Below are 13,555 nucleotides of genomic sequence, written 5' to 3' on the forward strand. Positions count from 1 at the left end.
TTGACCAAAAAAAGAAACCTTGATAATATCATCTATTCTATATTTAGAAGAGTTTGACCATAAGACATTAAATGAAGAAATTCATTAGATGTTATGAATAGAATCTTAGAAAATTGAGTATTGTGAGTTTTTTTGTGATTCATCTTTTTCTAGCCACAATCAGTTGTCATCATCTATCCACTTATGATGATTAAAAATTGTACTTTTTTAATCATATTTTATAATATTTTTTAAATTAACTAAATAATTTAATTATTCTATGAATAATATTACAATGTTAAAAAAATAAGAAAAGTAAAAATCCAGCTGAACAGAAAATCAGTGAAGTAAAATCCATTGCATTTTTTTATTTTTTCTTTCAGACCCAACAAAAATTTTAAAAAACTTAAAAAAGCCACCAATTGAATTTTATGAATCTAAACACAAATTGGATGCCTTTTACCTCTCCTATCGATCAAACTTTAAACCGCAGCCATTCACTCTCTCAAAGAAACATTTAAAACAGCAGCGACCATCCATTTTGCCAAGCTTCGACGCCGAAGAAACTCGGAAAACATTTGCTGGCTAAGAACTCGGGTAATTTTTATCTCAGAATTCTAATTAATTTTGAGTTTAGTGTTCAATTTGAATACACTTTGACGAATTCAACTTAAATCCATATGAAGGGCAAGCGAAAATGCTTTCTAGATTTTGTCTTTCTGTTCCATCTCACCCCATTGAAAGTGAAGCGTGCCCCTAATCCATGACACTGCGTTTATTCTTAATTATTGCAAACTGGTTTTAAAGCATGATTATGATTGTTCTGTCACCCATTCATTTATAATGAGGAAGCAGCTATCCTGATGATTATTTTATGTGCAGTTCAAATTTCATATAAGCTGTTAGGCTGACCATTATTTAAACTCTCTTAGCATCTTCAAATTGGTTGTTCTCATATTTTGATGTGAAGAAAAGGGGAAATGACATAATACTTGTTTTCATGCTGCACTAACTTTTTTCTTCTTTCCTTCTATTTTGTTTTCCAGACATGAGAAGAGGAACAAAATTATTATTATTTTCGTTTCCTCATTTTTTGAAGGCAGTAACAGAGAGTTGCTAATTAGGCCCAAAAGATCACAGCTTTTCTCATGCCATACAAGTATCATAGATACCACAAATCCCCTTTTTTAAGCTTTATTTTCACTTTCTATAGCTATCAGAGTAATGGCGTACCACGCGTACCACAGAGAAGAGGTGAATAGGCAACAGGCATGAGTTTTGTTTTCTTCTTTGCTTGCTCAATGACTCCCTACTATGGTCGCACTAACAATTGGGTTAAAATGTGTGTCAAATTATGAAATTTCCTAAAATAGTGCAATGCATAGGTATATAAACATAAAAACATATAGTCTGTTATAATACTGGCAATCACACCTTGATATGCAATGAGTACCTTGAATAGGTGTGAAAGTTCAATTAGGGAAAAATTCGATTTATTTTTGCATACATTTGTGATGTATACAAAAATAGATCATATGGTAGAGAGAGGGAAATGTATAGAGGTAAAGAGAGATAAACATTGATTTGGTAGATCAAAAAATTGATATATATATGGTAAAGAGACGGAGAGGTATAGAGGTAAGGAGAGATGATATACAACTCCATCACAAATAGGCTCATGTTATGTTTACAATAGAGATAGAAAAGAAGAAGAAGAAGAAGAAGAAGAAGAGATGGAGGCAAAGACATAGATATAAAGGTCTAGGGAAAGAAAGAGTGAGAGAGGGGATGAAGAAGATGGCTAGAAAGAGGGAGACATGTCTAGCGATAGAGGGGGAAAGAGGAAGATAGACGTAGACATGAAGATAAAGTGGGAAAAGATAAGAGAGACGTATAGATATGAAGATAGAGAGGGAGAGTAGAAACATGAGAAATTAGAGAAAGAGAGATATTAAATGCCCTAGGAGTTGATCTCATGTATTATACAAATGTATACAAAAAAAATATACACCAAAATTTTTCGTACTTTCACATGTCCATTGCATGTCAAAGTATTTCTATTAGCGAGAGATGTAGAGAGGGAGTGTTGGAGATTGTTGGATAATATAAGCTTGTATGGTTGTCATTGGTGCCAAACTTGATTATCTGGATGGATGTTAGTCTGGATATGCTTTTGGTGTTGGTTGAATCATCTTTTATTCATGTTGGTCCAAGATGTTTTTTTCATTCCCTTCGGACATGTTAATTGCATTGCGGTTTAATAGATGATATCCTTTTGGTCCGGATATGTGTTGAGATGTTAATTTGGGTCTCACCTTGGCATGTGAAGATCTGAATGGAGTATTTTGCATTGGAAATGGTTATGTGGCTGACAAATTGATAGTATCTACGTGTTAGACTTTGTAACGCCCTTTGGAATGTGTTAGCATGTGCAGACTAGTGGATCATTCGTGAAATGATGTATTGTGATATGTTTTGGTTCCCTCTTTCTCCCAGACTAGACCAATCTAAGTATTTTAGGTCTGGGCGGCTTATTTTGTGTAATATATTGCTTATTTTGTTTTGACCGACCCTCAATTAGGCTTTCAATGTTGTATCACATATTAAGATGTGTGAATGGATGAATCGTGTGCGAATGAGAAGTGAATTGTGTAAGAAGCGTATGCAAATAATTTGCAAGCAAATTTGAGTTTGTGTTGATGTGAAAGACAATTTGAGATGAGCTTTGAAGGTGACATTATCTACAAGACAATGTATTGTGACAATGGAGAATATCAGAGATGTTTGGCATGACGTTGGTCGCTTGATTCAACTATTCAAGGACAATTTCACGATCGGGAGAATCCTTCTGAATTTCAATTTAGTTATTTCATTCATTGTTGATTGATAGTGAGTCCCTTGGTAGCAGTTTATATCTTGTCATAAAGAAGTGTTCTTCAGCTGTGCAAATCCTCTTTGTATCTTGCCTAAAGTTGTGCTCCTTAGATCTGCAAGTCCTTCAAGTGTTGGTGCTCCTTGGCTAAATGCCTAAAATGTTGTAAACATTGTTATTCATATTGTGAGTTAAATCCTCACCATGGTTTTTCCATGTTTGGGTTTTCCAAATATATTTGGTGTTCATGTGTAGATGCTTAATGTTTATGTGTTGATGGTTAATGTGCTATTGTTAAATAAGTTGATTAATAATTGTTGTTGATGTTTTGGACTGATTCACCCCACTCTCAATCATATTGGGTGTTCAACAAGGACATATAAGGACAGAAAGTGGGGAGATAAAGGGATGAAGAAAGAGGAGATAGAGATGGAGATAGAGATAGAGATGGAAAAGGAAAAGCACGAGAGGAATATGGAGAGAAGGAAAAGGAGAGATCAAGAGAGGAGAGATGAATAGATAAAGATAGTAGATATAAATAAATAGAGAGGAAGAGACGGATATAAAAAGACAAATATAAAGATACTAAATGATATATGTAGAGAAGTAGAGGGATGGAGAGATATATGTTGGCAATTTGAAGGAATTGATTATGTGTTGCATTGATGTCTTGTCATTGATGTCAACACTAGCTGTTATGGTTAGTTACAGGCAAACAGATTTTGGTTACCGGTAGAAGAACTTGTGTTACCAGCACAAGGGACTATTAGTTGGATAATATCAACATGTTTGGATCAATGGAATATGTTTGGTTTGATGTGTTACATGTTTCTGGAGTATGTTTTGGTCAATTAGTATTGACTTGATGATCGGATGCTATCATACACTCTAGTAAGCCTATACCAGTAAGGGTTTAAGGTTTTACCAGCAGAACTTTTACTGGGAATCTTTGACAGGATGCACAAGTGGTGTTGGTGCGTCTTCTAGATGGAATTCAAGATGCTGAAGATGATCTTTGTTTGTGGCTCAACTGACTGGAGACATTTCTTTGGCATGGTGGACCCAAATTAGGTCTGGTACCTATGTAGGTTATGGACCGGTATCATGTTAGTTGTTCTCTACACGTTACCGAGATGATTTAGGGATTGGTTAATGATGTTTTGGTCTAAAGCCGACATGGCATATCATTGTAATATGGATGTATGTAATGATCTTATTGTAATATCTTTTAGGTGGCTGACCTAATTGGTTTAGGCCTTAGGGTTTGTATAAATTGATGTAAGATCTTATTGTAGATCGTGGTAATGTTCATGGTCATGGAATGAAATATCATATGTGAAGGAGATTTGGTCGATCATAGGTGATCGAATTGGTTTTATGTAAGAGGTCAAAGGCCTCCGATATTGAGCTTAACCGGGACTATAATCAGGCATGGTAGATGCTATCTCTGGCAGTTCATTCTTCTGGATTGTTGTCCAAATTATATTGAGGTGGTTATAACCTCTTTGTAGTCAGTGAGACTCCTTTGTAATGAGCAGTACGCTCTAGGCAATGTGCCTTCATGCATGTGCAGGCCCCTTATTGTATCACACACTTTCTACAGAAGTATCATCTAACTGTGGGTAGGCTTCCCACCGTGGTTTTTTCCTTTACTGAGTTTTCCACATACATATCATGGTGTTATGTGGTATGGTTGCATTGTGTTAATTCTCTATTTCATTTTTAAGTTTTATTGCTTACTGGTATCTATTTCTACTATTCTGGTGTTCAATGTTTATGTGCTCTGGTTAAAGGTTATAATGTGATTTGATTAATATAACTTGTTGACAACAGATTCACACCCCCCCCCCCCTCTCAGTTGTCCACTGGTTATTGTAACAATATAAGGGCAGAGGAATATGTAGAGATAATGAGATAGAGATAGAGGGAGATATGGAAGAATAAATATGGAGAAATGAAGATAAAGAGGAAAAGAGATATAGAGGTTTAGGAAGAGGGAGAAGGAGAGAGGGGGGAGGAACATGTCTAGAGATAGAGGGAGAGAGGAAAATAGAGGAAATGATTAAAATAGAGCGATAGAGGAAGATGGAGACAAATAGATAGAGAGGTAGACATAAAGAGATAGATAGGGGATAGGGAGGGAAGGGCAAAGGTGGAACTGGGGATAGATATAGTAGAGATAGAGAAAGGGAGAGAGATAGGTCAAGGGAGAGAGAGGAGAAGAAGAGAGGAGAAATATGGATAGAGAGGGGGGGAGATGGCGATGTAGCTCAATATTTAGAGGGAGATATAGATATAGGGTGATATTGACAAATAGAGAGAAAGGGAGATAGGTGTAAAGAAATGTATGGACAAAAAGAGAGAGATAGAGAGAGAGAGAAGTGAGATGGAGATTATAAAGATATTGGAAGTGACATATAAAGATATGTCACTAATACATTTGGCCTAAAATTTCAAAGGAGAAGGTATATTGTGACCAAATTTGATTTTTTTTTTGAAAAAATGCCAGAATTCGTCAGAATTCTTACGATAATTCCACATTTGGTTTCGATGGAGAAGGAATTGGTAATGAAATTTGTGTTTTTTGAGAAAAAGTGCCCCCATTCGTCGAAATTCCGACGACCGCGGGCATTACTCAAAAAAAAAAAAAAAAGAGCAAGTCATTTGATAAATCATTAATCCCGCCTAGACCTCGTCCCGTCGACCTTTGGCATCCACAAAGACATTGGGCATTAGAAGGAGGGAAACAGAATGTTCTGGATTGAGGTCACCCAGGATAGGTAGATAGGGCCTCCATAGCTGGGGGTGGGGAGTGCCGCCAAGATCCGATTGAAGAAAAAAGGTAGGGGTAATCAACCAATTCATTCATATGTCTCATTTGATTATCTGCCAAATTATATAAGATGTTTCAATTTCTTTAATTTGTTGTCTTTGTTGTATTCAATTTAAATTGTGAGCTAGGTTTTCTTTTAAGTTTCTTGTGGATGCGGAAGTTCAATAGTTTGAATTCAATGTTCTTCATATCTTGTTGAAAAGACAAAACTAAAATGTACTCTGCTCTGGGCTTTCTTTCTTTAAGTATTTTAGTCTTGCAAACTTCCGTGCAATTGGTTTATGGATCTGGATATCTCAGGTGATGTTTTTAGAAGTTAAGTACATGGGTACTTCTTGTTTTGGATTGGTTGATATTTTGTAAGTAGAAATATATTCATGAGTCCGTATATAGTTGTTGGTTTTTTAAGTTGGGTGTGACTTTAATTTAAACAGTCGGTAATCAGGCTCTTTATATTGAGTGGTTGGCAAAATATTTTTTTTTTGTTTTCTTTCACCAGAAAATTTGCGTTGAATTTAACATGCACTTAATTAAACTTAATTTGGGATTATATGATGCCACACACAATGAGGATGGATCATCCATCTCGTAGTGCTTCAAGAGGAGCACATTCACATGAGGGAGAAGAGGAGTCATATCACTTTGAGATTTTTCACCAAGATGAGTAGCCCAAGTATGGACCTCAAATCTTACAAGCCTTATAGAATTTGATAGGTGTGATACAGGATAGGTTTTCACCCACAACAGAGACACCTCATGAGGATCCACTTGTAGTAGAGGAGCATATACTTGCATCTTGGGAGCTTATTAGGAGTTCGCCTTGAATTTGGGAAATACACATAGAGGAGATAGAAGATTGATCAATACACATTACCTAGCCTCATCATGCATAAATACAAGAGGTATAGACTATAGAAAGCACATATCATGAGCCAAAGAATCATATTCGAGAGTTGCTTCATCTCCAATCCTCTACATTTTTAAGATCCACAAATGGGGTTAAGGCTAGGTCTTGGTTGCTTAGCTTGGACTTATGCTTTGGGTTGCATCTATATGTGAGCAACCTAAAGGTATAATTTGCAATGCAATTTTTGAAAGGACTTGCTACCACCTTGTGAAACTGGGAGGATAAAATGCACCAACTCACATTGGAAACCCTCTCATGGGATACCATTTTGGAGTGCTTCAAAGTGTGTTCTATTCCAAAATATTTTTGACAAAGATGCATAGATGAGTTTCACAATTTACATAATGAGGTTTCGTAGTGGCTCAACATGAGAGTTAGTTTTTGGAGTTATTGTAGTTTGTAGATTACATTCAAGACAAGTTACTTGTCAATTATTTCATTAGGGGTGGAAAGCCCAAAATTTCAGTTTTCCTACACATGGCCAATCCAAATGACTTTAGGGTTGCTATGGCAAAGTCTCTTATGGAAAAGGAGGTACATGGGAGGACACAACAGGCATGAGAGAAGTTTGTAACCTCAAGGGACTAAAGTGTCCATAGGCCTCCCCATCCTTCAAAGGAGAATTTAGACTTACTATAGGATTTCAAAGAAAAACCCAATAGTATCAATATTAGGGACAAAGGTATGGAGCATAGTAGGGGCCATAGGGTAGTCACATGTGACCATCATCGACACAAGGATATTTTAGGTATGAGAGACTATAGGGCTATCAAGCTAGGCCTTCTATGACTCAACAACCTTTTAGGGAAGAATCTAGTGTTTTTAGTAGTTAGGATCTTCTAATTATGGTGGGGCCTAGCCAACATAGGGTTATATGAGAGGCACATGTTATGTCTATGTTAGTATCAGACAGAGAGTGCCCACAAGGTTTTAGAGTAGGTGAACACCATCCTAGGATGTCAAAGTAGATAGTTGATATGTGGGTCTTTACCCTCCCAACCACTCAACATATACCACCATGGGCCTTTACCCTCCCAACCACCCAAAGGTCAAAGGAAGATTCACTGTTGCAACACTCACTTTTTGTGACAGTCTCAAGCACTTAGGATACTCACTCCGTTCATGGCCATTCTTCTTGACAACACTCTCTAACATTAATTATGATGATAGCGTCCCTCCTTAAACCTTCCACCCACACCAAACTCAATACCAAACTCTTTCCCAATCTCACTAATGGACTAACTCAACTCACTGTCAAATTGTGACAGTCAATGCAAGGTTTAGGGCAGTAGTTAGGATCTTCTAATTATGGTGGGGCCTAGCCAACATAGGATTATATGAGAGGCACATGTTATGTATATGTTAGTATCAGACAGAGAGTGCCCATAAGGTTTTAGAGTAGGTGGACACCATCCTAGGATGTCAAAGTAGATAGTTGATATGTGGGTCTTTACCCTCCCAACCACTCAACATATACCACCATGGTTCTTTACCCTCCCAACCACCCAAAGGTCAAAGGAAGATTCACTGCTGCAACACTCACTTTTTGTGACAGTCTCAAGCACTTAGGACAGTCACTCCTTTCATGGCCATTCTCTAACATTAATTATGATGATAGTGTACCTCCTTAAACCTTCCACCAACACCAAACTTAATACCAAACTCTTTCCCAATATCGCTAATGGAGGCATGAACAGAGGATCAACCAAACTCTTTCCCAATTGAGCGACTAATCTAGACTTGTAGCAGACCTTATCAATTTTCTGCTTTTTCATAAAAATCTTGAAGATTATGCTCACTATTTTATATCATTGACTATGCTCTGTATTTGACTGCATCATACATTGTTCACAATAGCCATAGATCGTCATCTTCACGTAACAATGACATTTTATCAAATAGACTATCATTATTCATCTTGTATGCTCTCTAAACTTGGGCATTAAGGTTGTCCTATGCATTATCACATGACTATTTTTTCTTGTTCTTAGGGTTGCCTATTGCTTTAAACATGATTAGGCTTTTTCACTATGTTGACTACCACCTTTAATGGACTTCCATTATGAAGACTTATTACTATTGCCCTCTTTGACTATCACAAGATGACTAAAATGTTTGCATAGGTGACTAGATCTATTCATGTGAGTTCTCTTCATAATATTGGTAATTGTCATACTTTGATCGTAAGGATACCACCTTACCTCTTTATGTCTTGACATGATTCTTTGTTCACATAGTTATATTTTTGTCATAAAGCCTTGTTGCCCCATACCATTTGGATGATAAAAAAACTTCTACAAGTTCCAATGCCTTTGTCCTTGAACTGTCTTGGACTACATAACTACCAACTTGGCATTGTTCCCTATACTTGTGGTGAATTTCTTTGTTATCCTTGGACATACTTGCTATGATTTGTATTATTGATCTTTGTTTTCATTTATATTAAACTTCTTTTGATTGGCTCCACTTTCTCCTAAATCTCAACTGTCACCCTTTGATAATTTCTTTGCCAAAAAGAGATCTCAAAATCTATCATTGGACTGTCTTTTGATGTTGTGACTACTCTGAGATTCATGCTTATATTCTTATGTTCCTAAGAATATCATATTCTCCATTATTGGTTCTTTATACAAACCTATATCTTTTATCATTGGCAATGGTTTGCATGCATTCATAGGAATTCAAGGCCAAGAACAAATCTCTACTCCTTGGTGTCAATGAAATCCCTCTAAGCATGTGTTTTCTTCATCTCTAAAACTTTTCTTTCCACCCTTGTTGTCTGTAGCACTTCAGACCTATCCATTAGGCATGAGCTTTTAATCTTTATGTTTGGCTGCTATAAAACTTCTATTTGGATTGTAACATTTGCTACTCCATCTATTTTTTATCATCTTCCCATTGTTCTACTCATTGTCTTCTACCTAATGGCTGACATCTATGTGGTTTCTATGACTATTAACCCTTGGGGGTTGTCATCATATCTCAACAAACATCTTATTTTTGCCCTCCTTATATAATATTCACAAATTATGATCTCTCATAAGTAATTGATAACGATTATATATTTATCAATAAACAATCTAAATTGAACGCAAATACTTTTTTCCTTTGCAATGTAAGGTGTTGACTTTGGGTTGAAATCCTACCTCAATCTTTGATCTTGGTTGAAAACTCTTCTTAACTCGCTCTTTGACTGCTCGTTAAATCTTTCGGACTGCTCTTCATCTGCATGATTTTTCACATGTTTTAGATTATTGCCATTTTTGTGGCTTCTTTGGTGGTGCAATAGGCATATAAGGGTTTACACTCAACATTTTTTTAGTAGTTAAACTCATTTTCACAATGAAGGAGCCCAAACAGGAAGAAAAGTTCACATGAACACAAAGATACCCTGAATGCCATGTGAAATGATGATGATGATGGATTTTAATAACGTCCACGAGGCCAAAGCAGCCCATTGGACCCACGGACAACACACGCCCTATAACACTCAACACTTAAACAATCTCTAATTCATTTTGCCCAATAAAGGTACATTTGTCCAACATAGATAACTTGAAAAAGAAGAACACCCACTCATCTAGGTTTAAAGCATCTTCATCTCCTCTCAACCTATGTAGGACAATAATATTTGCAATTTCTACTTTAAGTAAGACTTATGAATGGTTTTAGGTAGCCTTGATTACCCTCTCCTAGGCATGATGAACAGATCCTTTGAAATTACATTTCTTTAATGACCTTTCTTTTCATTGAACTCGCATTATATTGACATGGATTCTGAATGAGAGCATTCCGCTCTATTCGAGACTTGATAACAATTATGTATGGTGGCATGGTCTAGGGTTCTAAGAACCTTGTTATCTTTCGTTATTACCACCCTAATATTTGGGTTATACTTGTTTATGTTAGGAACTGGAAGGACAACTAAGAGGAGGGGGGGAGGCGGGTGAATCAGTTGTCAATGAATTACAACCCAAATATAGAAACTATTTCAACTTAAACTTAATGTCGGTAAACCAAACATAGTATCAATGAAATAGATTAGCAATTATGTCAGTACCGATGTGATTTAATGCATGAAACAGAAAGATAAACAACATCCACAATATATGACACATAGATTTTGATGTGGAAACCTTGTAAGGGGAAAACCCACGGTGGGAAACCTTACCCACAATCACATGATACTACTGTAGATAGTAAGTGTATACAAATGAGGTCTGCACATGCAGAAAGGCCAACCGCCTAGAGCTCACTGCTCAAACACAAAATGGGAGTCACACTAACTACAGTAGGATGGTTAAATCCTATAACAATGTATTGCTTCAAAGTAGCATCTCCAATGTTGGATTCAGTACCGGTTTAAGCTTTGATAAACACCTTTATACCTTCCTTCAACCTTCAGATGATGTCTGTGTGATTCACACTATATTCTACTCATATGATCTTCAATATTCGAACTTATACTCATACCACTTCCATATCATGATACATCTCTCAAATGAGATCTTACATTTATACAAAACCTAAGACCATAACATGAGGTCGGCTCACTAAAGATATTACAATTAAATCAATTACAAATAAGTCTTGATGTGATACAATATGTCAACTCAATACATTATCCAATCAATAAACCATCTCAGTAATGTATCGTGTTGATCTAGAATAGATAGCATGTACGGGTCCATAACCTAGACCTATCTACCGGTAAAGGCAAATCTGTCAACCCGATTAGACCAATAAGAAAAACACCAAAACCAAACTTCCAATCCATGTCTTTGACATAATCAAATGATCTTCAGATGATAACAAGTCATCTTCATTACTGGTGAACCATATATCCTGTCAGTGAACATATATCGGTGACTGTGCATAAGTCACTAACCTTGCCAGTGAACACAATGTGTCGGTTCAACAGTAAACCAATATAACCATAGTGTCAAATCGATAATGTAAACCTCTAGAAGGATAAGTGTTGACATCAATGACAAAACCAATGCAACACATCCATAATACCAACAATCTCCCCCTCTGGCATTGATGGCAACACTAGATGGAAAAACATCTAAGTGCCAAAACAGAATGCCAAAACCAATAAACCAACAATCTCCTAAAGATAGATCAATACAAAGTTTGTTATAGAACCAAAACCAAAATCCAAAGAGTATATATGAATAATCTCTCCCCCAAGGAATAATGTTTTTCCATAGATATCTCTCCCCCTTTGACATCAAATGCCAAAGTAGTTAAGAAACAAAACATAACTTCCTACCAACTACTTCCCCTGAGAAGTAGCTCTCCTCCATCAAAGCTGGAAAAAAAATTGTCTATTAATTTCTATCGGTTTGATGCCAATCTTCAACATCTAAGTCTCTGTCAGTGGGGGAATTACTCCAAGCTTCTTTCTGAGATATTCAAAGGTCTCCTTAGGCAAAGGCTTTGTAAAGATATCTGCAATGTTCTCTTTAGTATTCACATAAACCAATCTAACTTCATTTGTTTCAACATTCTCTTTCAGAAAATTATACTTGATAGAAATTTGTCTTAGAGTGAAATATCAGATTCTTTGATATATCAAATGTTGTTGAATTATCACAATAAATGATTACCGGTTCTTTGCATTTTACCTTTATATCCTTCAACATTTTCTTAATCCATAATACCGGAGTACTAATTAGTTGTTGTTGCAACATATTCTGCTTCAGCTATAGATAATGATGTGCCACTCTACTTCTTGCTTATCCATGAAATCAATCTGCTACCAAGAAAGAATGCACCACCAGTGGTACTTTTTCTGTCATCTACATCTCCTACCCAATTTGAATCTGTGTATGCACATAAATCAAAATTTTCATTTTTAGGATACCATAAACCAAGATTTGTTGTGCCTCGTAGGTACCGAAAAATCATTTTTACTGTTGATTCATGATTTTCTTTAGGATTACTCTGAAATCTTGAAACAATACATACAGCATTCATTATATCAGGTCTTGTTTGTGTCAAATATAGTAAACCTCCAATCATAGATTTGTATTTTGTCGGATTAATAGGAGTTGAATCATCCTTCAATGACAATTTATCAGTTGTAGTCATAGGAGTACTTACCAGTTTAGAGTTTTCCATACCAAATTTCTTCAAAAGTTCCTTTAATTACTTTGTCTGACATATGAATATATCTTTATCTGTTTGTGAAATCTGCAAGCCTAAAAATATTTTTATCTCTCCAATCATAGACATTTCAAATTCTTCCTTCATCTTGTTAGCAAAGTATTTACATAATCCATCTTCTCCTCCTAAAATAATGTCATCAACAAAAACTTCAATAACCAAGATGCCATCATTAGTCACTTTGTAATATAAGTTGTTGTCAGCATTACCTTTAGCATATCCAAGCTTCAAAAGATATTTATCCAATCTAGCATACCAAGCTTTGGGAGTTTTCTTTAATCCATATAAAGCTTTCCTTAATCTGCAAACCATATCCTTATCATTTGTTAATGAAAATCCATCAGGTTGTTCAATGCAAACTTCCTCTTCAAGATCACCATTCAGAAATGCACATTTCACATCCATCCGATATACTGTATAATTCTTATGAGTTGCAAATGCAAGAAATAGGCTAACTGGCTCAATTCTGGCTACCGATGCAAAGGTTTCATTATAATCAATTCCCTCTTTCTGTGAATAACTTTTACGAACTAATCTTGCTTTGTTTCTGATTACTTCACCATCTTTATTAAGTTTATTTCTAAATACCCATTTAGTTCCAATTACATTTTTGTCTCTAGGTCGGAGAACTAATGGCCAAGTATTGTTCTTTTCAGTTTGTTCTAATTCATCTTCCATAGCTTTTATCCAATGTTTATCTTGACATGCCTCAATAACAGATGTTGGTTCAACTTGAGAAATTAAACATACCTCTTCATTTGCCAATCTTCCTCTTGTCATAACACCTTGATAT

The 13,555-nt window shown here is 35.9% G+C and overlaps 1 protein-coding gene across 2 annotated transcripts in view; it reads right to left on the reverse strand.

Annotated features, from left to right (window-relative positions):
* The window catches only part of LOC131052748 (uncharacterized), a 239,833-nt gene that overhangs the window by 194,965 nt on the left and 31,313 nt on the right, over positions 1–13,555 (reverse strand). The window lies entirely within an intron of this gene.

Source organism: Cryptomeria japonica, chromosome 8, assembly GCF_030272615.1.
Source record: "Cryptomeria japonica chromosome 8, Sugi_1.0, whole genome shotgun sequence".
NCBI classification, from domain to species: Eukaryota; Viridiplantae; Streptophyta; class Pinopsida; order Cupressales; family Cupressaceae; genus Cryptomeria; species Cryptomeria japonica.